This window comes from Macaca fascicularis, chromosome 1 (genome assembly GCF_037993035.2).
Source record: "Macaca fascicularis isolate 582-1 chromosome 1, T2T-MFA8v1.1".
NCBI lineage: Eukaryota > Metazoa > Chordata > Mammalia > Primates > Cercopithecidae > Macaca > Macaca fascicularis.
The window spans coordinates 171,552,191-171,575,696 of NC_088375.1; the positions used below are offsets into that span (position 1 = coordinate 171,552,191).

Genomic DNA, 23,506 nt, shown 5'->3' on the forward strand with positions numbered 1-23,506 from the left:
GCTCTTTGAAGTTCTTACAAATTTTTAAGAGAATAAAAGGGTTCTGAAACTAAAACAGTTTGAGAATTTGCTACTCTAGATGTCCTAGTAATCATTTGATGTGTATAATCTTCCTTCATCCTCACAACCACTCTAAGTATTATATCTACTACTATTACAATTGAGGAAAATGAGTTTGAGAAAGTTAAAAAACTTGTCCAAGATCATATAACTAGTAAAAGAGAGCTACAAACTCAGGAAGTAAGTGTAATCAACAATTTCTTTAGAATGATGCAGAGGGAGAGAAATATTTCACAAAGAAGGCAAAATTGTACAAGTTGTGAAGGGGGAATCAATGGGAAAAGGAGGGTAGGGCATTTGGAGCAGAGGGAGAGCATGAATCAAAGCTTTGTGAGTGAATGGTTAGGTCAGGGGTTCCTAACCTTTTTTGTGCTAGAACCCCTTCGGCTATCTAATGAAGCCCGCTGAACCCTTCTCAACATAATGTTTTTAAATGAATAAAATGAAATACATAAGACTATCAAGGGAACCAGTTGTATATTCTATATACAGCTATCAAAAGATTTTGAGATAAAATCTCAAAAATGTGATATAGTAATATATATCCTTCATTATTAATGCATTAAATAAGAAGATCTAGTGGTAAGAAGTACTGACGAACATAAATGCTATTTCTGTAACAACTATAAAGTGAGATGAATATATCTATGATTTCTAAGAGTGACAAAGTCATAGATAGTGTTAATGTCACAGTGATTACATTAAAGGACAGTAAAACTGAAGATGTAAACTTTCCCCATTCAAGTTCACATATTCAAGGGTCTTTGGATGCCAAGTTAAGAACCCTTAGGTTTAGGGTAAGCCTCATGTTCTTTTGTTTATGTTGCCAATCCTCTGGTAAAGGAAGTGCTAGTGAACAAAGGTAGAATAGTAGCAGCAGCAGTAATAGTAATAGTTGTAAGAGTAGAAATAGTAAGAGCAGTAGCAGATGCCACAGTAGTAGTAGTAGTCATATTCATAGTCATAGCAGCAGTAGTGATGGTAGTAATAGGTACTGAGTACTTACTACATGCCAAGAACTCTTCTAAGTGCTTTACAAATAAAGGGCAGAAGTGAGGCAAGCTCTCTATAAAGAGGAACGAAGAGCCGGGCGCAATGGCTCACGCCTGTAATCCCAGCACTTTGGGAGGCCAAGATGGGTGGATCATTTGAAGTCAGGAGTTTGAGACCATCCTGGCCAACACGGTGAAACCCCATCTCTACTAAAAATACAAACATTAGCCGGGCGTCGTGGTGTAAGCCTGTAATCCCAGCTACTCGGGAGGCTGAGGCAGGAGAATCGCTTGAACCCAGGAGGTGCAGGTTGCGGTGAGCCAAGTTCATGCCACTGCACTCCAGTCTGGGCATCAGAGTGAGACCCTGTCTCAAAAGAAAAAAAAAAAGGAAAGAAGCCAAATAATCCACAGACTAGGTAGATAACCCAGAGAACTAAAAATTCCTCATGTTTTTAATGTATTAGGTATTCTTAACTTTCTGCAAACGGAAATAGAAGAATTTGACTCTATTTGAGTTTGGAAATGATTAGAATCAGGTCTAAAATTCCAGAATTTTTTGAAAGTCATAGGTGTTGAAATGTTGAGTTACAGCTTTGTGGTTCATGTGAATATGCATTTTTAATAGTATTCATAAGAATATAGGGTATAGTATAGCATAGCTTAAGTATTCTACAGCCTGCATGAAAAATGTATAAAATTATAAATTTTGGGGGAAAGTTATTAATCTAGTTAAAGTGAATTTTACAGTATTTTTGTACTTTGAGAACTCCAACTTTTTATTGTATTCTTTTTTCATTTTAGCTCCAACTAATCATTTTCTCAGAATTAAAGAGATGCTTTCTCAGTACCACCAGTTTAGCATTAAAATATTCTGAGCCCTCCCATGCATCTTTTCCTTCCACAGCTGTATTTAAGTTCCTTGAGGGCAAAGAGCAGATCTATCACATATTTTGCGTTTGTCACAGCACCTGGGATTGTGGGCACTTTGGTGGGTAGATGAGTTACTTATAAAATAGTTTGAAAGGCCGGGCACATTGGCTCACGCCTGTAATCCCAGCACTTTGGGAGGCTGAGCTAGGCAGATCACCTGAGGTCAGGAGTTCGAGACCAGTCTGGCCAACATGGCGAAACCCTGGCTCTACTAAAAATACAAAACTTAGCCAGGTATAGTGGTGCATGCCTGTAATCCCAGCTACTCAGGAGGCTGTGGCAGGAGAATCACTTGAACCCAGGAGATGGCGGTCGCAATGAGCCAAGATTGCGTCACTGCACTCTAGCCTGGGCAACAAAGCAAGACTCTGTCTCAAAAATAAATAATAAATAAATAAATTAAATAAAATAGTTTGAAAAAGTCCATTTTCAATCGAGTCTCCATGTTCAATATTATTCTAAGTATCTAGACAATTCTATGCCTTCCGAATCAATGTCATGAGGTTTGCTGCTTTTGTATCTGTTTATATGGTAATCTGGAACTATTTCTGCTGTCATATATTGAAAATTGTTTAAGACACATGCATTATTTTCCTCTAACTGAAGGTACACGCAGAAATGATTAAAGAGTAAATATTTGCGGTGAGCCCAGGTCTGAATGGCACACAGTTTCTTTGGTATGCAGATTCTTTTGCAGTTCAGTGTCCTTCAGTCAGTAAACCTGCACTGAATGCCTCCTGTGGTCTAGGACAGACCAATTCAGGTACAGAGAGAAGCCAAAGCAAAGTTGGTGAACCTGAGAGAAGGCACGGTGGTGGTCGGGGGCTCCACATGTTTGCTTTTGCTGAATCTTAGTGTGCACTGAGTGACAGGTAAAGAGCTGGAGAGGTGGGAGAGGGACAGAGAGGATGGGGCTGTGAGAAATGGAGAGGACACCTCCCTGGAGGCCCTTAGGCACTGAGTGGGTGTTTTTTGGGGGTAAATGGGGATAAGGGCAGAGAGAGACTTAAGGAACTGCTATCCTTGGAAATTCTGCCTAATGGCCTGATACTCAGAGCATGTATCCAACTCACTATAAGCTCCAAAAAGAGATTTTGTATAAAGAGGCAAGAAATTTATCTTCTGATTTGATAATCTATAAAATAAAAGCAGAGTGGATGTTCATATATTTCTGCTTAGTATAGAGACAGCTCCTATAAAGAAGCAACTTAATGAAAGAGAATGCTTTTTTGTAAAAGAAATCATCTTTTACTTTTATTATCCGAGTAATAACAGGCAGCATTTATTAAGCAACTACTGTGTGCCACCATTGATGTTAAAGGCTTTAAAATATTGTCACTATCATTATCCTTATGATTGTTAACAACTATGTTTATTCAATATTTACTATGTGTCAGGCTCTGTTCTAAGGGTTTCACATGTTTTAACTCATCTAATTCTAACAATCCTATGAGGTATGCACTAATATTTTCCTTATTTTACAAATGTTGAGACTAAGGCACAGAGAGGTCAAATAACTTGCCCAAAGTCACACAACTATCAAGGTGCAGAGCTGAGGTTTGATGTCACAAAGGGGTCAAGATACAATCATATTTATTAAGGAGGTAATGTCTGCAGGGCACGGTGGCTCATGCCAGTAATCCCAGCACTGATCACCTGAGGTCAGGAGTTCGAGACCAGCCTGGCTAACATGGTGAAACCTCATCTCTACTAAAAATACAAAAATTAGCTGGGCGTGGTGGCGGGTGCCTGTAATTCCAGCTATTTGGGAGGCTGAGGTGGGAGAATCGCTTGAACCTGGGAGGCGGAGGTCACAGTGAGCCGAGATTGCATCACTGCACTCCAGCCTGGCTGACAGAAGGAGAGACTCCATCTCAACAACAACAACAACAACAACAATAACAACAAAAAGGTAATGTTATATAACATGCCTACTAAGTTCCTATCACATAATAGACATCCCTAAATTTTTGAATTTTTGTCTCCTCCATCTTCCTTCTTGTCCCCTCATCAACTTACTAGAAGAACGACTTTAATTTACAGAAAGAATCCACACAGATACTCACACTGCTTTTTGTTTTTCTCATCATCATTCTCAGGCTTTTTGGTAAAGGTGCTTATATGATGTGAAACACAACGAAAGAAAAAAAATTCATTTTCTGAAAAAATGTCAATGCTTCATTTACTTACCTTAAACAGTTTAGTGGCTAACAAAAGTAACTTTTTTTTGAGACGGAGTTTTGCACTTTTTGCCAAAAATGTAGCTTTAAAACAGTATACTGGAGAAGTATACTGTTCCTCCCTAGAAGTATACTTCCCTCCCTAGAAGACGAGGGAAGGAGGGCAAGGAACAAACATTGATTGAAAACCTCTTAGCTCCGACGTAGAGTGCTAGAAACTTTATGCATGATTGCTTATTTATTGTTCACAACAACCCCTGTAAGGTATCGCTTATCAGCCCTATTTTGTGGATAGGATGTCCAAGGCTAAGAGAATTCAGACAGCTTCTTTGTTAGGAAGGGATGGAGCCCAGAACTCTCTGATGTCTCTGGTGCTGTTGCCTCCCCCTCAGACCCAGGAACCATGTCTTTAGAATATTGATCCCAGGAAGTTTCCAGCTTGGGACTTCCAACCAGAAAGAAATGATGCTAAAGAATTTACTAAGGCCAAATTTTACTGGCAAAAAATTTACTCTTTTATTACAAACAAATTCCTGAACAACGCAGCTGCTTCCTCTTTTGAATCCTTGTTGGCTATGTTAAGCAGCATTTGCTGAATGCTAATCCTTAGATTAAGCATCTCTTAATCAATTTGTCCATCATTACTTTGAGCTTACAAACTGTTGTTCCATAAATAGTGACTGTCTTTAGGAGGCAGTAAGAAAAGTATTGGCATCATTATTTGCTATTTCATACCCCTGTGACAGTACTCACTGCCTGTGATGGGTGGCAGAGGAAGGGGAGCAAAGGGGAATGGTTATGATTTCATTTCCACAGGCAGGTGACTGGTGGGCATATAGTAATATTGCTAAGGGCCTGTGCTTTGGCTTAAGGTTAGTTTCTGTTTTCATGCTTGCTTCTCCAACTTGACTCCCTATTTGAGGTGAAGGAAAAACATTTATGTCATCTGCATCTTCTGCATAAAATTGTGTTGGCATAAAATTGTGCATTGAAGGATTCATCAACGTAACAGGTTTTTTTTTTTCATTTTTTTAGCCTACATCATGCTTTGAACAGTTTTAAATGTTTCTTCATTTCTATAGCTTCTTTTATCTTAGGAGCTTAAGCCATTTTGTAGAGGCATTAAGTATTGCCTCAGTCTTAAATAATATGTGAGACAAGGTAAGTAATTCTTGCAGTTCTTGCCAACAGCACAAGAACCCGGTGATGGGGAACTGTGTTTGTGTCCTTCCACACAGGATGCTGGGTAAATACCTATTGTTGAGCCTTTTCTTCCCACTTTAACTGAGGGTAGGAAATCAGATCTCATATTGGCCATAGTCAAGGCTCGTTTTTCTCCAGATTCATCCCTAACCTTCTTCCCTTTCCCAGCACCTCTGGCAGTTTAAAAAGAAGCAGAGTAAAGAGAGTCAGTCCTAAACTCAGTTGCTATGGACTGCTAATTCTAACATTTGTGACATTTTGGGCTCATGGTCTACAATTTCAAGCCCATCTGTCTAATAGACCCTGTCTTCTTCCCATTTCTCCTGCTCAGCTTTGCTGTGTTACCCACCTATGCCCCAGGATGCCAGGGAATCTGAAAGCATTTTTTTTTCTGTTGATTCTATGGGTGTGGATACCAAAATCCATGCAGCTTGAGAAAGATGCAGGTTGATCCCATGCTCAAAGAGCTGCTATGGAGTATCCTCTTCGATGGTCTCAGGGCAATTCATTCACATGGCAATCATTATATGCCTCTTTGTCCAGCATTTTCAAGGTGTGAGCAATATAGAGATTCATAAAATAATCCACATCTTCAAGGAACTCACAGTCAGGAAGAACATAGCCTGCAACACAAATAATTGCAATATAGTAGAAGTGCCAATAGGAGCTCTATGAAGGGCGTGAAATAGGAAAAGCTACACAGAGGAGATGGCAGGTGAGGAGTAAAGAGTTACTATTCTACTGGGGCATCGTTTCGGTGTATGGGTGGGCATAACTGTGGCATTATTGCCCAGCGCCAATCTGTCTCCCCCCAACCTGTGGGAACTTTCAAGGCTAACTGGTGTGTTTTATTTTGATGTTTGGTAGGCTGCTTTGATGAAGTAGTTTACCACTGAAATGTGAGCAACAGTTTGCAATGGACATCTATTGCCTCTTCCTTATCCAGCCTCTCTTTATCCCAGACTCCTCCCCTGCAATCTCCCTCTTAGAGACCGCGTCTCTGCCCTCTCAACCCGGAGGTAGACTAAAGCTTGGCTAATCAAAGCATCCAGTGCCTTTGACCACAGTAAGAGCTGGAAGACTGGGCACATGGCCTCTTCAGAGCCGCTGAGATGGAAGAGAATTTTTGCTGAAACTTCTGGGAAAGAAATGAACTTTCCTGCTGGACTTTATTCATGAGAAGATGTAAGTCTGAGGCTGCTTCAGCCATATTCCACGGGAGATCGGAACAAATATGGTGGACAATAATGCTGAGTTTGGTCTTTCCTGGTGTCATTAATTTGGCCCCAGATCAAGCTGTGCCAGCAGCTAGGACAAGCCTTGGCTTTTTCTATTATATAAGCTGATGAAGCCCCTTTTTGCTTAGGCCAGTTTGGATTGGGTTTTGAGTTTTTACTCACCCATGGTTAATAGATCTAGAAATGTTTATGCTGAAGGAGAAAACAACCAGGAGAAACACTAATGCATTCCAAATATTTCAAGGATATTAGGTAGAAAAATTATTAGAATATTCTGTGTGTCCCAAGTGGTAGAACCAGAATTAGTGGATAGATTTCAGGTGGTCAGATTTCAGGTCAAAGTAAGAAATAGCTTTTTAACCCTTAGGGTTCTTTCCCAACGATTCAATGTGAAGAAATGAACACTTTTCTAAGTTTCTTCTAAAATAAGGAGAGTGGAAGGAATATAGCAGCTGCCCCCATGTTAAAAGCACCTCGAAATGGTCCGAGACAATTAAAAAGTGGTCTGATTACCTTTACTAATGCATTGAGATTTCAATACCAGAGCTTTCATTTAGCTTTGCATTCCTCTGTGTTGAAGAGGATGTGGTTACTTACTTACTCTTATTTCTCTAGACACTATGGATTGTGACCTGTTGGTGGGCCATGAAATCAATTTGGGGGTTTGAGAGCACCATTCTTTTAATAAAACAGAAGAGAATCATCTGCAATAAGGGTCAGAATTGTTTTGTGAAACTTTTAATTCCCTTTTACGAATAAAACACACACATAGAGAGGCAGTATAGAGTCATGGTTAAAGGCAGGAACTTTGGAATTGTACTACTACAGTTCAAATTCTAGGTCTTCTATTTATTAACTGTTTAGAGAAAGAAATGAGAGATACAGGTAAAGAATCAAGCAAGAGCCTGGTACTTAGTAAGCACTCAATAAATGTTAGCTACTCTGTTTTTACCATTATTACCAAATGGATAACTCTTAGGATTCAGAGACTGACTCCTATGGGAAAGAGGTGAAAGTCTATCTCTGCTTTCCCAGTCCCCACATTTTGCCAAACAACCCGAAACTTTCTTTATGATTTTGTTAGTGAGAAAAAATTACCAGATGTTTCTTACATCCACTGGTGGTGCCAGAGGTGCTACATTGCCAATTACCATCAAAGCCAGTAGCAGGACCATGAAAATAACCAAAGTCATTAGCTTATAAACTTTCTCATTAGACAGAAGGCATGTTTATTTGTCTTTATATCCTAGTGTTTCCCTAAGTGCCTGGAAAATAACTGCTCAATGTTATTAAACAGCTCTTAAATTTGGCCTCTTATCTTTTGATGCTCTTTCTGCTACCTAAAATTTCCCTGTCCTTTGTTTCATTAAAGAGTCTTTCTTGTTTTTTTTTTTTTTTTTTTTTTTTTTTTTGTTGTTGTTGTTGTTGTTTTTTAAAGAAAGAAAATCAACCCTGTTCCCCACCCCAGCCCATACAAAGGCTCCAGGATACTCAAGGATCATGTGTGCACACACGCACTCCACACACATATTTGATACCATATTAATGACTTTGCAATCTTCAGGGATATTGGCTGTTTTTAAGCATCTCTTATATATCCTTGTCACTGAACTCGAGATTTCCCACTTTATCTCATTCAGAACCCATGGATGAATACCATCTGGTCCTGGTGATTTACTGCACAGAGTCCCTCAAGTTGCTCCATACCTTTCTCCTCAGAGACTGAAGAATCTCTGTCAAGGCCGTTCTCTGCTTTGCCATAAAATGTGTCCTTGGAACAAGAATTTCCCCATTGTCTTCTTCAATAAATACTGATTCAAAGTATTCACTTAGCCGCTCCTCTCCTTCATCATCCCATTTAACATTCTTTTTTTCCTAATGAAAGTCCCTAACATAACATAGTCACCTTACTAAGATGCCACGGATGCTTTATTACTATTATTATTTATCTTGATGTTTCTACATGTTTTTCGTATTATCTCTTTGACCTCTAACAGTCCTCAGCTGATACAGCTTGAGCTCCCATCAGAGTGTATGGCCTACAAAGAATGTTTGCTTTTCAATAGAGTGGGTTTAATATAGTTATTGTTGCCAGGTGCACTGGCTCACACATGTAATCCCAGCCCTTTGGGAGGCCAAGGCAGGAGGATCGCTTGAGCCCAGCAGTTTGAGACCAGCTTGGGCAACATGGTGAAACCCTGTCTCTACAAAAAATACAAAAATTAGGCAGGCATCATGGTGAATCTGTATTCCCAGCTACTCAGGAGGCTGAGGTGGAAGGATTGCTTGAGCCTGGGAAGTCCACGCCGCAGTGAGCCATGATCACACCACTGCACTCCAGCCTGGGTGACACAGAGACACTGTCTCAAAAAATATATACAAAATAAAATTTTCTAAAAAAGTTATTGCTAGTTTTTCTACTATAAAATGAGAATATATTGTGCCTAGAAAATTTGGAAAATTTAGAAAAGTAGAAGAGGATGCATGTTTATAAAAAAGCACTTATGATCCTCTTTTGCCTAGATGGTATGTTTCAGGGGCCTTCATTTGCGTTTCTTTCTGAAACCTAACCTCTCTGACTTCCCTCTCTTCTTTGCTTTTATTCTTGTGTGTTGTACTGTGAGGGTATGAGAAACAGCACCTTGTCTATCCCTCAAATATGGTAGGGGGTCTCCTTACTCAGCCTTTGTACAGGATATGTTATGAGGCATGGCCTGCAGGGAGCCCTGGCCCCCAAAAGCTTCAGCTACTGCACATTCTCTATTTTCATGGAATCCCACTTCCCCACAACTACCAGGACCTCACCGGGTTCTCTCTTTTGCATCGAATCCCTCTTTTACTCCACCAGCCCTGTTTGTTTTTGTTCTTCTCATGGACCATCATCCCTCCTATACCTCTGCAAATTTCAGACGAATCCTCATAGTAACTGACCTCTGACTTGGCCCCCAGAACTTTCTCTGATGAACGTCCCCTCTCCAGTGGGCCAACTCTGACCAAGGTTCAGGGCCATTTGGAACAGAGCCATGGCAATTTCAGGCTGTTTCCTCCCAGCTTCCCCCTGGGCACTGTGGTGCAGTGAAAGAACATGGCTTTGGAGTCAGACAATGCGAGTTGAATCGTGTCCTTTTACTCTTTGGGGTGGTAACTGAACCTCACTGAACTTCCTAGTCCCTCATCTGTAAAATGGAACAATAATACAGTCAACTCTTCTAGAACATAATTTTATTATTTATCTAATGTAGAAGGCATTCTATGTGTTAGGTATTATTTTGAGTGCTTTACAGATACTAACTCACTTATATATAACTCACAATCCTAAGAAAGTGTGGTTTATTTATTCATTTATGTTAATTATGTATTCATTTATAATGAAAGTTTCATTACAAAGCAATTTTTCAGTGGAGAAAAAAGAGTTAGGCGTTAGAGAGTTTCAGACTTGTAATAACCACCATTTTAATTTTTCCTGTGGGATTTTCAATATTAAAATTTGCATTGAAAAAGATATCTGTAAGTACTGTAGTGGGTTGAATGGTACCTCCTCCTTTCCCCAACAGATATGCCCACCAGGAACCTCTGAATATGTGAATATGACCTTATTTTGAAAAAAGAGTTTTATGCAGATATCATTAAGTGAAGGATCTGGAGATGATGTCATCCTGTATTAACAGGGTGGGCCTTAAATCCAGGGACACACATTTCTGTAAAAGACGGAAGAGGAAAGACATGCAGAGGCAGGGGAGAAGGCCATGTGGAGACAGAGACAGGGGTTAGATTGATGTAGCTACAAGCCAAGAAAGCCAAGGCTCTCAGCCAGCCTCCAGCAGCTGGAGAGGAGTACGACATGGGCTCTCCCTCAGAGCCTCCACATGGAACCTGTCCTGCCAGTGCCTTAAGTTTGAAGCTTGAGTCCCCAGAACTATGACAGAATAAATTTCTGTTGTTTTAAGTCACCAAATTCATGGTAATTTGTCATGGCAACCCTAGGAAACGAATAACAAGTATATTTTGTTATTGTAGACTAAAAATCGTAAATAGAGGGATCAAAACTGAGCAGAAACAAACCTAAAAGCCCCAAATTATGAACAAAACAAAAACCAGATCAAAAGAAATAGGTTCCTGGGCCTTTAAAATAAACAGTATCAGAGTTCATAATTACAAATGGTTAACAACAAAACAGAAGTCAAGCCGGCTTCCCAAACAAAGCTGCCAGATGTTGGTCTACTGGAATACCAGCTTTTTAGAGGGTGAGGCGACAATTCCCTGTTACAATTGTGTAGTGACCAAGTGAAGTCTACATGATGTAAAAATATATTCCTTGCTTAATCAATCAAGTTATATACAGTAGTCAAGTACAAACCAGAGCAGAAGAAATCTCTGCATATATCCTGTTTTACTATGAAGCCTACAAATGAAATAATGCAAATACAACTCCTAGGACATTTACTGGCACATAAAAAGTGTTCAATGCATGCTCCCAATTCCTTGTAGAAAGTAGCTGGTCAGAGCTGGTCATCAGGAGATGCAAAGTAAGTGTTTCATAAGTATTGGGGATATATATTTCTTGCTTGAATTACTTTGCACTTTTACAATACTGAATATTCTGTTGTTTATAAACCAGGCCACTAGGCTTCCAATACACCTTATATAAGGCAAAAATTATAATGACTAGGGGACGATATTATGGTATGTTAAGGACTGATGTTTAAACTTTTGTAAGTTAAAAACAAGTGTTTGTTATTAGTGTCTTCATGGGATGAAATGAATGGAATCCAGCATGATAAAACATAACATCTCAGCAAACATTCAAAGATCGTCCTCATGCAAATCTTGTTCATTCATTCATTTGTCCAGTCATTCAGCCCTCTTAGCTAATCATTTGTTATGTGTCCAGAACTACATGAGGCACTCCAGAACTTAAAAATAATGCAGGTTAAGAGTCCTGAGGAACACTTGAGATAAGATGTGTAGTGTCAATTAGTGAATTAGTCTGAGACAGCAGCAACAAGGCTGCCTGATGTCACGGAACAGAGTAAGTGCCTATGAGAAGGGAAGTTTTAAGTGACATTGGAAGGGAAAGCTTTATGGATGAGGGCTTTCAAATTGGGTCTTAAAGGATTATTAGAGAACAGACTTTTAAAATGTGTTTGCAGCTCTGCTAATGACACACCATCCTTCCAGTCTCCAAGCCTAAAAGTATTGCATGGTGTCTAGCACATACTAGGTACTCAGCAAGTATTTATTGAATGAAAAAAATAAAAGAGTGAATGAGTCATCATTGCCCCTCCATGCGGCTCCAAGGCTCATCTTCCCAATACATAGCTCTGCTGCTATCGTTCACCTCCTCCAAAGCCTCAGGGATTCCCTGCTGCTACCCCAGAAAGAGTGGGAAGTGATGAGCCCATAATCTTCAAGTCAAATAGTCTTCGGTTTGGGTTCCAAACACTTTTGATCTGGCCCCATTTCTATTCTATCTAATCCTATCCCTTTGTCATAGCTTTACTGTTCTTTTGCTACCTAAACCTAGCCATGTCTCCCCTGCTGCACCCTCCAACCTCCATTCTACCCTCTGTTCTCAGAAACTGGCCTCTGCCAACCTCTCCAGCTTTTGCTGTCTTGACTGTGTCCTTTAAGCTCCTCACTGCCTGGAAGATACCCCCATTTTTCTCTCTCCTCTGGGCCTTCGCATGTTCTTGGAATGCTCTGTTTGAAATATTCTCTACCATATTTTATCCCCACCCCACCCCCCATTATCAAGCTAACTCCTCTGCATCTTTAGGGCTTCAATTCCGCTTAATTCTTGAAATCTTCTCAGTCTCCCTGGGCTACTGGCCCCACAAAACATCTTGTACTTTTTCCGTGTAGCACACACCATACTCGATTGTAGTGATTTCTTTATAACGGTGCTTTTCTTACCTAGATTGGTGGTGGTGTGAAGACGATGACTATGTTTGCCTGGTTCATGGTTATCTTTGTTGCCTAGCACAGCACCTGACCTAATAAATATCTTTTTTTTTTTCCATTTCCTTTTGTTTTGAGACAAGGTCTCTCTCCGTCACTTAGGCTGGAGTGCAGTGGTACATACACGGCTCACTGCAGCACCAGCCTCCTGGGCTCAAGTGATCCTCCTTCTTCAGCCTCCCAAGTATCTAAGACTACAGGCAAGAGCCATCACACCTGGCTAATTTTTTATTTTTATTTTTTTGTAGACATGGTGTCTCCCTATGTTGCTCAGACTGGTCTCAAACTCCTGGGCTCAAGCAATCCTCCCATATTGGCTTCCCAAAGTGCTGGGATTACAGGCGCAAGCCGCTGTGCCCTGCCACAAGTATTCTTTGAATCAATTAATGACATGTGAAACCTTCTCACTGCATGCTTCTGAGTGGGTAACTTTGCCTCTCTGAACCTCAGGTTTTTCATTTGTCAAATGAAAATAATAGTTGTCTCATGAATCTTGTACACTCTAAAGTATCACATAAATATTTGCTTTTAACGACCTCCTGTGAGTATTCTCTCACTTGTCTTTCTCCCTGATCTCCTGCTTCACTCAATAATGGACAACTGGCACCAAACTGGACTTCCTGCTTTTTCCTGAATGTGTCCTATATTTTTCCATCTTTGTGCCATTGCTCATGATGTTACCTCTGCGTGGAATCTCCTTCCAATCATCTCTCCATTTCCAAATTTTCTCTATCTCAGCTCCATGGAATTTCCCTCGAGTGTTTTAGTCAAAAGTTGCCTCTCCCTCTTTTAACTTTTGTGGCATTTTATCTGTCCCTCTCCTAGAGCATCTGTCACTTTCAGCATTGTATTATGGTTACTTGTGTACAACTTCCTGTATAGCAAGTTCTAGAGCCAGTCTTTTTGGGTTCATATCTCAAATCCACCTTTTTATCAGCTATACAATCATGGGCTAGTGAGTAAGCCTATCTAAACCTCAGTTTCTTTCTCCGTAAAATGGGGATAATAATAACATCTATCTTACATGTTCTTGGGATGGGGGACATTAAATCAGATTATGTAAGATCATTGAGCACAACGTCAGACACATAATCAATAATTATGTGCTTAACATAATCAATCTCATCATCATTATCATCTCTTCTCCAATTAAACTGTGATTCCTGAAGGACAATGATGATATTTTTATAGTACCCCTTAATGCATCTAGCCCAATGCCTGGTCCCATAGTTGGTGCTCAATAAATGTTTGTTGAATGCAGGCATAGATAATAGAGACAAATATAGACAAGTATGACAAAATAATGACCTTTTATTTTGCTATAAGATGATGCAAGTTTACTGCATTTTGGGGCTTTTTAGAACTACTGTCCCTGTAGATTTCCCTAACGAGCATGAACATTTGAAAGAGTGTCTAGTAGAATAGGCCCACTATGTTGCCATCACTCTGGAATTTGGAAAATTACAAGCAGAATTAAAGAACAGTATTAGAATTATTTATTCTTTCTATGCCCCTTTATTGCATTCATTTTGGGGGAAATTATCTATTCTTATTTAACAAGAAGATTACATTACATATTCATGGAGAAAGAATTTTACCAATTTGTGGAAACTTTTCTCAGATCTTGCCACATGTTAGATGTCAGGCAATGTCTCATTTGGAGAGAGAAAAAACAACTAGGGCTACTGTGATTTACAGCAAGGCAAGTTCTGAATTTCCTTAGTTGAAAGAAAATGGAAACTACATTAGTAAAATATAGAGGTTCGCTCTTCTAAACAGTCTCTTATCTGGAAAATATATGTAGTCATTTGTCTGACTTAATAGGGGGATAAAGCAAGTTTCACTTATCTTAATTTTGCCTGTAATGAATATTCCAGATGCAATTTTGCTATGATATGTGACTGCTCTTTCATTAACAGATTAGATAATTGCCCTCTTGGAACAGACCAACTTTATTATTTTGCACCTTACTTAATCCTGCAATAATCTAGAACTTATTTGGTTTGCAGAGGTCTGGTTAAAGAAAAGACACTGTGTATACTGGGCACTGAGGAGAATTCATGGGTTTTCATATGTGGGGAAGGCTTTCTGGGAGGTGGCCCATTGCCTGCATGGCACAGCTCCAGAAGCAGTTGAAAGATTTGACCCCATTTAACTGTGCGTTCCATTCATTCCACCTGGTCATGGGAGGATTTATGAGAGTCGGAAGCTTGGAAGGCAACCTAGTATAGAGCTGGGGTTGACAAACTGACCCGAGGGCAAATCCAGTCAACTGTGTTTGTACAGCTCATGAGGTAAGAATGGTTTTTACACTTTTAAATAGTTGGGAAAATATCAAAAGGAGTAATATTTCATGATGTGAACATCATATGAAATTCAGATTTTAGTATTCATACATAAAGTTTTATGGGAACACAGTCACATTCATTAGTTTACATATTGTCTGTGCCTGCTTTGTGCTAAGGTGGCAGAGTTGAGCAGTTGTAACGGAGTCCCTATGGCACCCAAAGCCTACATGTTTACTATCTAGCTCTTTACAGGAAGTGTATTGACCTCTGGTGCAGAGGAAAGAACATTAGAAACCATGGGATCCATTTTGGGATTGAAGCCCATCTCTTCTAGTTACTAGCTCTATTACCTCAGGCAAGGTGACATGCTTTCATTCAATGAACACTGATTGAGATTTTCTTGTTTCCAAGAGATTGTGCTTGACATTTGAGATGCAGTGATTTCTGCAGCTGAGAGTCAGCAATGCCCACTTTGCTGACTTATTGAGAGGATTAAATAGTTAGTATTCAAAGCGCCTTGTACATAGTAGTTGCTCAATAAAGGATTTTTGAAAGTCTACCAATAACCATTCTACCCTACTATTTTGGAAGGAAATAGAGGTGGGATGAAGAGAGGCAGAAGGATGAGCCAATGGTTAACTGGGAGTTAGACCAGTGGCTCAGGTGGTGGTAGTGTTTAGCAATCCAGGGGGCGAGAGGGGCATTGAAAAGGCGGGAGAAGGGAAGCAGAGACAAACGACTTCACAGTTTTGCTCCAGGCCTGTTTTGTCCAGTTTTAAATTTCAGTGGGAGCCAATCTTGGGTGACACATTGTTCCTTAGCAATAGCCACTAGTCAAAATAGCTAACACTTATTGAGCATATGGTAAGTGCTGGGCACTGTTTAAAGTGTTTTATGCAGCAATCATAGGAGATATTGTATATTTATCATTCAAAATCACATGGCTCATAAGTGATGGAGCCAGAATTTTGAGTCACAGATATTCTGATTCTGATGCCTTTAGCCATTATATCAGTACCTTTCAAATTAGGGTCTAGGGTTCCATGGATGTATTAACAGGGATACTAGAGTTTTCTAGAAGAGCTTTTAAATTTAGGGCTTCCATTTTAGTGATAATCCTAGAAAGGAAGAGAAAAACAGCAGTAGAAGCATATTCTGAACACTCAAATGACCACCTTATAACCTAACATTGCTCTGTGGCGCCTCTCTGTAAGGGCATTTGTGTTTAAATTAGATGACTTTAGTGGGCTAATGAGGAAGGAATGGAAGAAGCAGACCTAATAGGAAAATGATGTGTTGACACTCTAAGAAGGTCAAATTATATTACTCCACATCTAAGCACAAAGGTTTCACAGCAATTCTAAGAGGAAAACAGGTGGGAGAACCGAATCATCTCATAGCATACAGGGCTACTGGTATGCCACACAAAACTTGGTCATGTTTCAAATGGCAAGCTGGTTTTAGCAAAACTACAGCCACTATATAACTTGAATTTCATTAGCTATGTGGTTTGCTTATATTTAATTTATAAATTTGCTCTGGGTTTACAAATTGTACAAAAGCTATGTACATAAAGGGGTTTTTAAATCTAGTTGTTTAAAATCAAATTTTATTGCATTTAAGTGATATTATGATAAAAATAATTTCAGTGATATTCCAAATAAGTCTTTACTCTTATGTGCTCCTGCCTTATTTCATAATGTAAAGCTTCATCGAATAGGGGCACTCTTTAAATTCTTCCCTAAGTGTTAAAAGTAATAGCCCAAAGCTGGAAAGAAGGGAGGAGAAATTTTTCCCTTTAGTGTGTGGATATCCTGAGGTTATCTTTTCATACACAGGAATATGTCCAAAAGAGAAGAATACTGATACTTCAATATGGTTATTAAAATGATTATCCTTTTTCTTTCTGATGTTATTTCAGATCATTCAATTTCCATTTGTCTGACTTTTGCTTACCAATGAGATGTCTTCTCATCAGGGACTGATGTCTGTGCTTCTGTCTTCAGAATGGTTCTTGGCTCTTATTTATTCAGAGAAGCAGAGGGGAAAGGAACTTTCAGTCCCATCCATTCCTCCATACTGAATTGTTATATTTATTTATAGTCTATCTCCCCCACTAGAATGTAAAGTCCATAAAGGTAGGAATTTTCTCTCATTTATTTCATCCAGGGGTTCTAAACTAGGGGCAATTTTTCTCCAGGCAACATTTGGTGAGGTCTGGAGACATTTCTGGTTGCTAAGACTGGGGTGGGACTTGCTACTGGCCTTTAGTAGGTAGAGACCGAGGATGCTGCTAAACATCTGGCAGTTCACAGGACAAGATCCCTCCCCATCCCCAGCAATAAAGAATGGAGTTCAAAATGTCAACAGTGCTGATGTTGAGAAACCCTCTGTCCAAAAATAGTGTCTGGCAAATGATAGGGACTTGTAAGTATTTTTTTAATAACTGAAAATATAATTGGCATATGCCACGTGTCAAGGAGTATGCGAGAGGCTTTATAGGTGTAGCAAGACAGTACACTGAGATATTAGTTTACATTTCCATTGTATTTTTTCTGGTCCTGCTTCCAAGTAGGTGGCTATTGGGCTTTCACTGTCCTCAAGCTGTGAGACAGGGCTGAAAAGTGACAGAAGAAAAGTTCTCTGTTTGTCCTCGTGAAGGGTAAGTTACTGTGATTGTGTGGTTCGTCCTTGTGAAGGGCAAGTTACTGCGATTCTCTGCCCTTATGGAGATGGGGGTGTGAAGTAGAATCCCTATAATGACAAAGTTGAATTTCTTTCCAGCCTGAAGCTGGATTTATTTTAATAAAATATTATGTCATTTATTGTATACCTAAATTTGTAGAATAACATTTATATATGGTATACATTATTTGATTTAAACATTCTTAGGACAATCATACAAGATAGGTGTTATTATTTCCATTTTATAAATGAGAAAACTGAGATTCAGAAAGTTGAATTAACTTATTTCAGATCATATATATTATAAATGAAAAAAAAAATCAGGATTTCGACCTCGTTCAGTCTGACTTCAAAACCACAAACCAAGGCTCTCTTTCTATGCATGAAGGAGGTTTGTGAGTGAAGGAACAAACCTGAGCTTCCATACGGTACAAAACTTTCCTCCTAGACTATCCTACTTCTCATCAGGGTAGTTTTTGCTTCTAGAGATTTTTTTTCCCCTAGAGATTTTTTTTCCCCTAGGTGTACTGTTGGTTAATACTAGGAACTACCCCACCCAAGGCATTGCACTCCAAGAAACGGCTTACAGGTTTTATTTCCTGTGTCATCTCTGATCCTTCAGTAGTGGCTACATGTATTGAGAAGAACTCTCAGGCTGAGTCTGGGCTCAGCTGGCAACAGAGCCACCATCAGTTAGCTGTGTCTGCTGTTGGGGTTAGTGATGGCACACATTCCTCACATTTACATTCCCTGTGCTGGGCACTAGGGGGCAATCAAAGACGAATAAGGCCCCCAGTGGAAATATCCATCCTTCAAGATTCAGCTCCATTTCCAACACCTCCAGAAGCATTTCTGATATCTCAGCTTCTCTCTCTTTCCTGTTCCTGGAGCCACCATATAGTAGGTGAGACAGAGAAATGGGATAGTACACATGAAACTTAGCACTGCTGCAGCTTAGTATTCTTCATGTATGTATCACTTCCTCAGCTGCACAATAAAACCTTAGAGCTCAGTGGGATGTGCTCATGGAGTTCCACATCTCTGCCTGGCCTCACGACAGGCATTCAGTTAACATTTGATTAGCCCATAGTTAAATGAATTAATGAATGAGGTGTGATGCTACATACCAGGACTTGTATTCCTATTGCATTGAGGGACATACATATAAATACATGATACTCACACTAAGCAACGAATGCCTAGCATAGCGGGGGACCTCTGGGGCCTGTTTTGGTACCATGGTCAGCATCTGTTCTGCCTGGTTGGGGTTCTTTGCCATCTGTAGTTAAGTATTTTGAATATCTAGACTGAACATTTCAGTTGAAAACTGAAACTACCCTCAGAAATCATCACCCCTCTTTTCTGCTTCATTAATCTCCTAGCACTTGTCCCTATTTAACATGCTCCATATTTTTCTTATTTATTTTACTGTCTTTCTCCCCCTCACAAGGGGGAGAAATAATGCAATGAGGACGGGACTTTTGTCTTTTCCAATAACTGCTTATTTCAGTTATTTATTGAGTTGCCACATAACCCTAAATTTTGTGGCATAAAATAACTATTTCATTATGCACACATATTTTGTGGATTAGGAATTCAGACAGGGCCCAATAGGTATGTCACTTTTCTATTGCTATGTATTGAATTGCCACACATTTAGCTGTGTAAAATATCATATATCTAATATCTCAGTTGGTCAAGGGTCTGGGCACAGTTTAACTGACTTCTCTGCTCAGGGTCTCACAATGTTGCCATCAAAGTGTTAGCCGAGCCGCATTTCTTGCTGGAGCTGAGGACCCTTTTCAAGCTCACATGGTTGTTGGTAGAATTCAGGCCCTTTAGGGGGATAGGACTGAGGTCCGTACTTTCTTGCCAGCTGTGAGCAAGGGGCCCCTCTCAGCTCCCAGAGATTGCCAGCAGTTCATTGCCATGTGGCCCTTGCACAACATGGCAGCCTCCATGGCTGGCAAAAGAATCTCTTTCCTCAGGAAGGGCCAGTACCTCTTTTAAGGACTTTCACTTGATCAAGCCAGGCCCACCCAAAATAATCTCCCTATTTGTTAACTCAAAACCATCTGATTTGAGCCTTAATGATATTTGCAAAAATCCCTTCACCTTGCCATACAGCATAACCTAACCATGGGAGGGATATCTTATCATAGTCACAGTCCTCTCGCTCCCTACTCAAAAGAGAGAGAATTACACAGGATACGAATGGGGGTGAATTCTGGGGACCATCTTAGAATTTTGCTACCCTAGCAGGAATGTCTTATCCCCGCTTCAGATGATGTCTTGAGGGATCCAGATGGAAAAAATGGAATGATGAGGGCTGGAATAGTTTGTGAGCATGTTTACTGAATTTTCTGGCCCCTGGTCAGAGAGGACTCAGAGTGTAGGCTCACTGGGACTGAAGACCAGAGGCCCCTGTGTGTGGCCTCTCCATTTGACTTGGGCTGCTCACAGCATGGAAGTTGGTGCTGAGAAAAAGTGTCCCTAAATGGATCATCCCAAAGTGAATATGTCAAGAAACTACGTGGAAGCAGCAGGACCTTTTAAGATCTCACCATGGAAGTCTCACAGTACCATGTCCATGCCTCAAGCCTGCACAGATTTCAGAGACATGGACTCTGCCTCTCAATGGGAGGAATGGCAATGAATCTATAGCCATTATTTGTAAACAACTGCCACATTGTTATTTCAGTAAAGCAATAATATTTGTTGAGTGAAAGATTTGTCTAATTCAGACTAGGATAGGATTATATCAAGAGAAACTATCTAATGGAGACACATCTCAAATGATGAATGAGCTGAATAGGCAAAAGTATAGGAAAAACATTTAGGCAGAGGGAACAGCATATGCAAAGTCAGAGAAACATGAAAGTACTGAGTACATTAGGGCAACGACTTCGGTATAGCTAGAGCGTAGGGTGTGTGTGGAGGAGTGGAAGGTGAGGAAGCTGGAGAGATGGGCAGGGGTCAGGTCATGGAGAAATTTATGGGTCATGCTGTGGAGTTTTCCTGGGAGAGCTGGGCAGCCACTGAAGAGTGCCATGAGTTCAGGTAGGCATTTTAGAAAGGTTCTTATGTCTGCAATACACAGGATCAATTATAGGTATAGAGCATAGTGATAAGGCTGCTATAGTAATTCAGGTAAGAGATGATAAGAATGAATTGTGGCCTTTGCATTGGAGATGGAGAAGAGAGGACAGCTTCCCACGGGAGAGTCTCATTCAATAATTTTAGCATTTCTTTACTTTTTTTTGTCTTCATTGCAATCTGAATTCTTGTTCTTACTATTCATCACAGAGTATGATGCTCATCTGGAATGCATGAGCCTTGAAACTCATTGGTATAAGTCAGGCATGGTGTACAGTGCGTCTGAGTAATACTCCCTATACAATCTTTACAGCTCAGCTTAGGGCTGGCTCCCTTGGTGATCAGTGCTGGTGATGAGATATAAATACATTGAGATGAAGCTACAACAGTCACCTTGGCTTGGGATACAGCAAGGAGATAGAATCCGATTCCTGCTTTGCTTGTGTTCAAAGCAGCATGACATATTTGTACAGCAGTGTTCTCTCTGGAGTGTCAAGTACTTAATAAATATCACCTCTGTACATTTTTGCAAATCGAGCCAGTTGAATCCCCAGGTTTCCAGTCCTTTTTGCAGAATTTCTGAGGTGAATAAGCCGCTTCTATTTCTTTTTCCCATTAAAAAATTATAAAAGGGCTGGTCTCCTTCAGGGCTAGGACAAATTCTTAACTCCTTGCTGTATCCCAAGCCAAGGAGGGACAAGGACCATGACCCTTTTCATATTAATAATTGAGAAACCAGCCTAAGGGTGGGATGAAGTCTTACTAGCTGGCCAGTAGGGAAGCCCAGAATAAAATTTGGATTACACAACATCCCATCTCATACAACAAATGAACTTGTCATCTTTGGTATCTAAAACAAATGTATTTTATTTAATATGTGTTAAGGAAAATCTAGACACTAAGAATTCCTTCCATTCAGTTCAACAGATATTTATTAAGCACCTGGCATATGGTAAGCATCATTCACAGTAAGTGATTGATAACGACAAAAATTCCTACTCTGGTGATGACACTCACATCCTAGTGAGAAGAGCAAATAATAAATAATAGTCTTAATAAAGAAATTTTAACTAAAAGTATATGCATGTAGAAGTCATACATAAACATAATAGTATGTTAGAAGGTGATATGTTTTGTGGAAAAAACATAAAGCGTAAAGCTGAGTAAAGGAGTTTGGGAGGTCTACAGAGCATGGTTTGCAGTCTTAAATAGGGAGATCATGGTATGCTTCTTAAAAGATCTCATTTTTGCTGGGCGCGGTGGCTCACACCTGTAATCCCAGCACTTTGGGAGGCTGAGGTGGTCAGATCATGATGTCAGGAGTTTAAGACCAGCCTGACCAACATGGTGAAACCCCATCTCTACTAAATATACAAAAATTAGCCAGGCATGGTGGCAGACGCCTGTAATCCCAGCTACTCGGGAGGCTGAGGCAGGAGAATCACTTGAACCTGGGAGGTGGAGGTTGCAGTGAGTCAGGATCATGCCACTGCACTCCAATTTGGGTGACAGAGCGAGACTCTATCTCAAAAACAAACAAACAACAATAACAAAAAGATCTCATTTTTACTTTTTTTTTTTTTTTTTGAGACAGAGTGACACTTTGTCACCAGCCTGGAGAGCAGTGGCACAATGTCAGCTCACTGCAACCTCTGCCTCCCGGGTTCAAGTGATTCTCCTGCCTCAGCCTCCCAAGTAACTGGGACTACGGGTGTGAGACACCACACCCAGCTAATTTTTGTAGTTTTAGTAGAGACGGGGTTTCACCATTTTGGCCAGAATGGTCTCCATTCTCTTGACCTCAATATCCACCCGCCTCGGCCTCCCAAAGTGCTGGGATTACAGGTGTGAGCCACCACACTCGGCCCTCATTTTTACTTTAAGCTCCATTCAGATGCATTTAAATGAAGGAATCCTTACTTCTTCTTCTTTTCCTTTCTTTCTTTCTTTCTTTCTTTTTTTTTTTTTTTGAGACAGGACCTCAATTCTCATCACCCAGGTTGGAGTGCAGTGGCACAATCATGACTCACTGCAGCCTTGACTTCCCAGGCTCAGGTGATTCTCCCACCTCAGCCTCCTGAGGAGCTGGAACCACAGGCATGTGCTACCACACTATACTAGTTTGTTCTCATGTTGCTGTGAAGAAATACCTGAGATTGGGTATTATAAAGAAAAGAGGTTTAATTGACTCACAGTTCTGCATGGCTGGGGAGGCCTCAGGAAACTTACAATCATGGGAGAAGGCACCGCTTCACAGGGTGGCAGGAGGGAGAATGAGTGCTGAGCAAAGGGGGAAGTCCCTTATAAAACCATTAGATTTTGTGAGAACTCACGCACTATCACAAAAACAGCATGGGGGATATGGGGGATACCACTCTCAAGATTCAATTATCTCCACCTGGTCCCACCCTTGACACATGGGGATTATTACAACTCAAGGTGAGATTTGGGTGGGGACACAGAGAAAAACCATATCATGTACCCAGCTAATTTTTGTATTTTTAGTAGAGACAGGGTTTCACCATGTTGCCCAGGCTGCTCTTGAACTCCTGGCCTCATGTGATTCACCAGCCTTGGTATCCCAAAGTGCTGGGATTACAGGTGTGATCCCAGCTTGGCTAGAATCCTTCATTTTAAGCCACCTACGTTGCTTGTTTTCTGAGCCTCACATATTTGTTGTATTATGGTGATGTTCTTATTTATACTTTGAAAAATATTGATCAATAAGACAGATGCAATCACTGCTCTCGTGGTGCTTTCTAATCTAGCAGAAAGACTTTAAACAGGAAACTCTTATAAGGTACAGTGGATGCTTGGAGAGGGAGAGCTTAGAGTGCTATGAGAGCAGATCATAAGGGATGTCTAACCAAATC

At 40.3% G+C, this 23,506-nt stretch overlaps 1 long non-coding RNA gene across 1 annotated transcript in view; it reads left to right on the forward strand.

Annotated features, from left to right (window-relative positions):
• LOC102133860 (uncharacterized) overlaps nucleotides 1-8,430 on the forward strand; it is a 31,722-nt gene extending 23,292 nt beyond the window's left edge. Inside the window, exons 6-8 of the long non-coding RNA XR_010583723.1 lie at nucleotides 6,331-6,553; nucleotides 7,222-7,321; nucleotides 8,247-8,430. This is a non-coding gene — a long non-coding RNA (uncharacterized lncRNA). The remainder of the gene's footprint in view (nucleotides 1-6,330; nucleotides 6,554-7,221; nucleotides 7,322-8,246) is intronic.
• The last annotated feature ends 15,076 nt before the right edge of the window (nucleotides 8,431-23,506 follow it).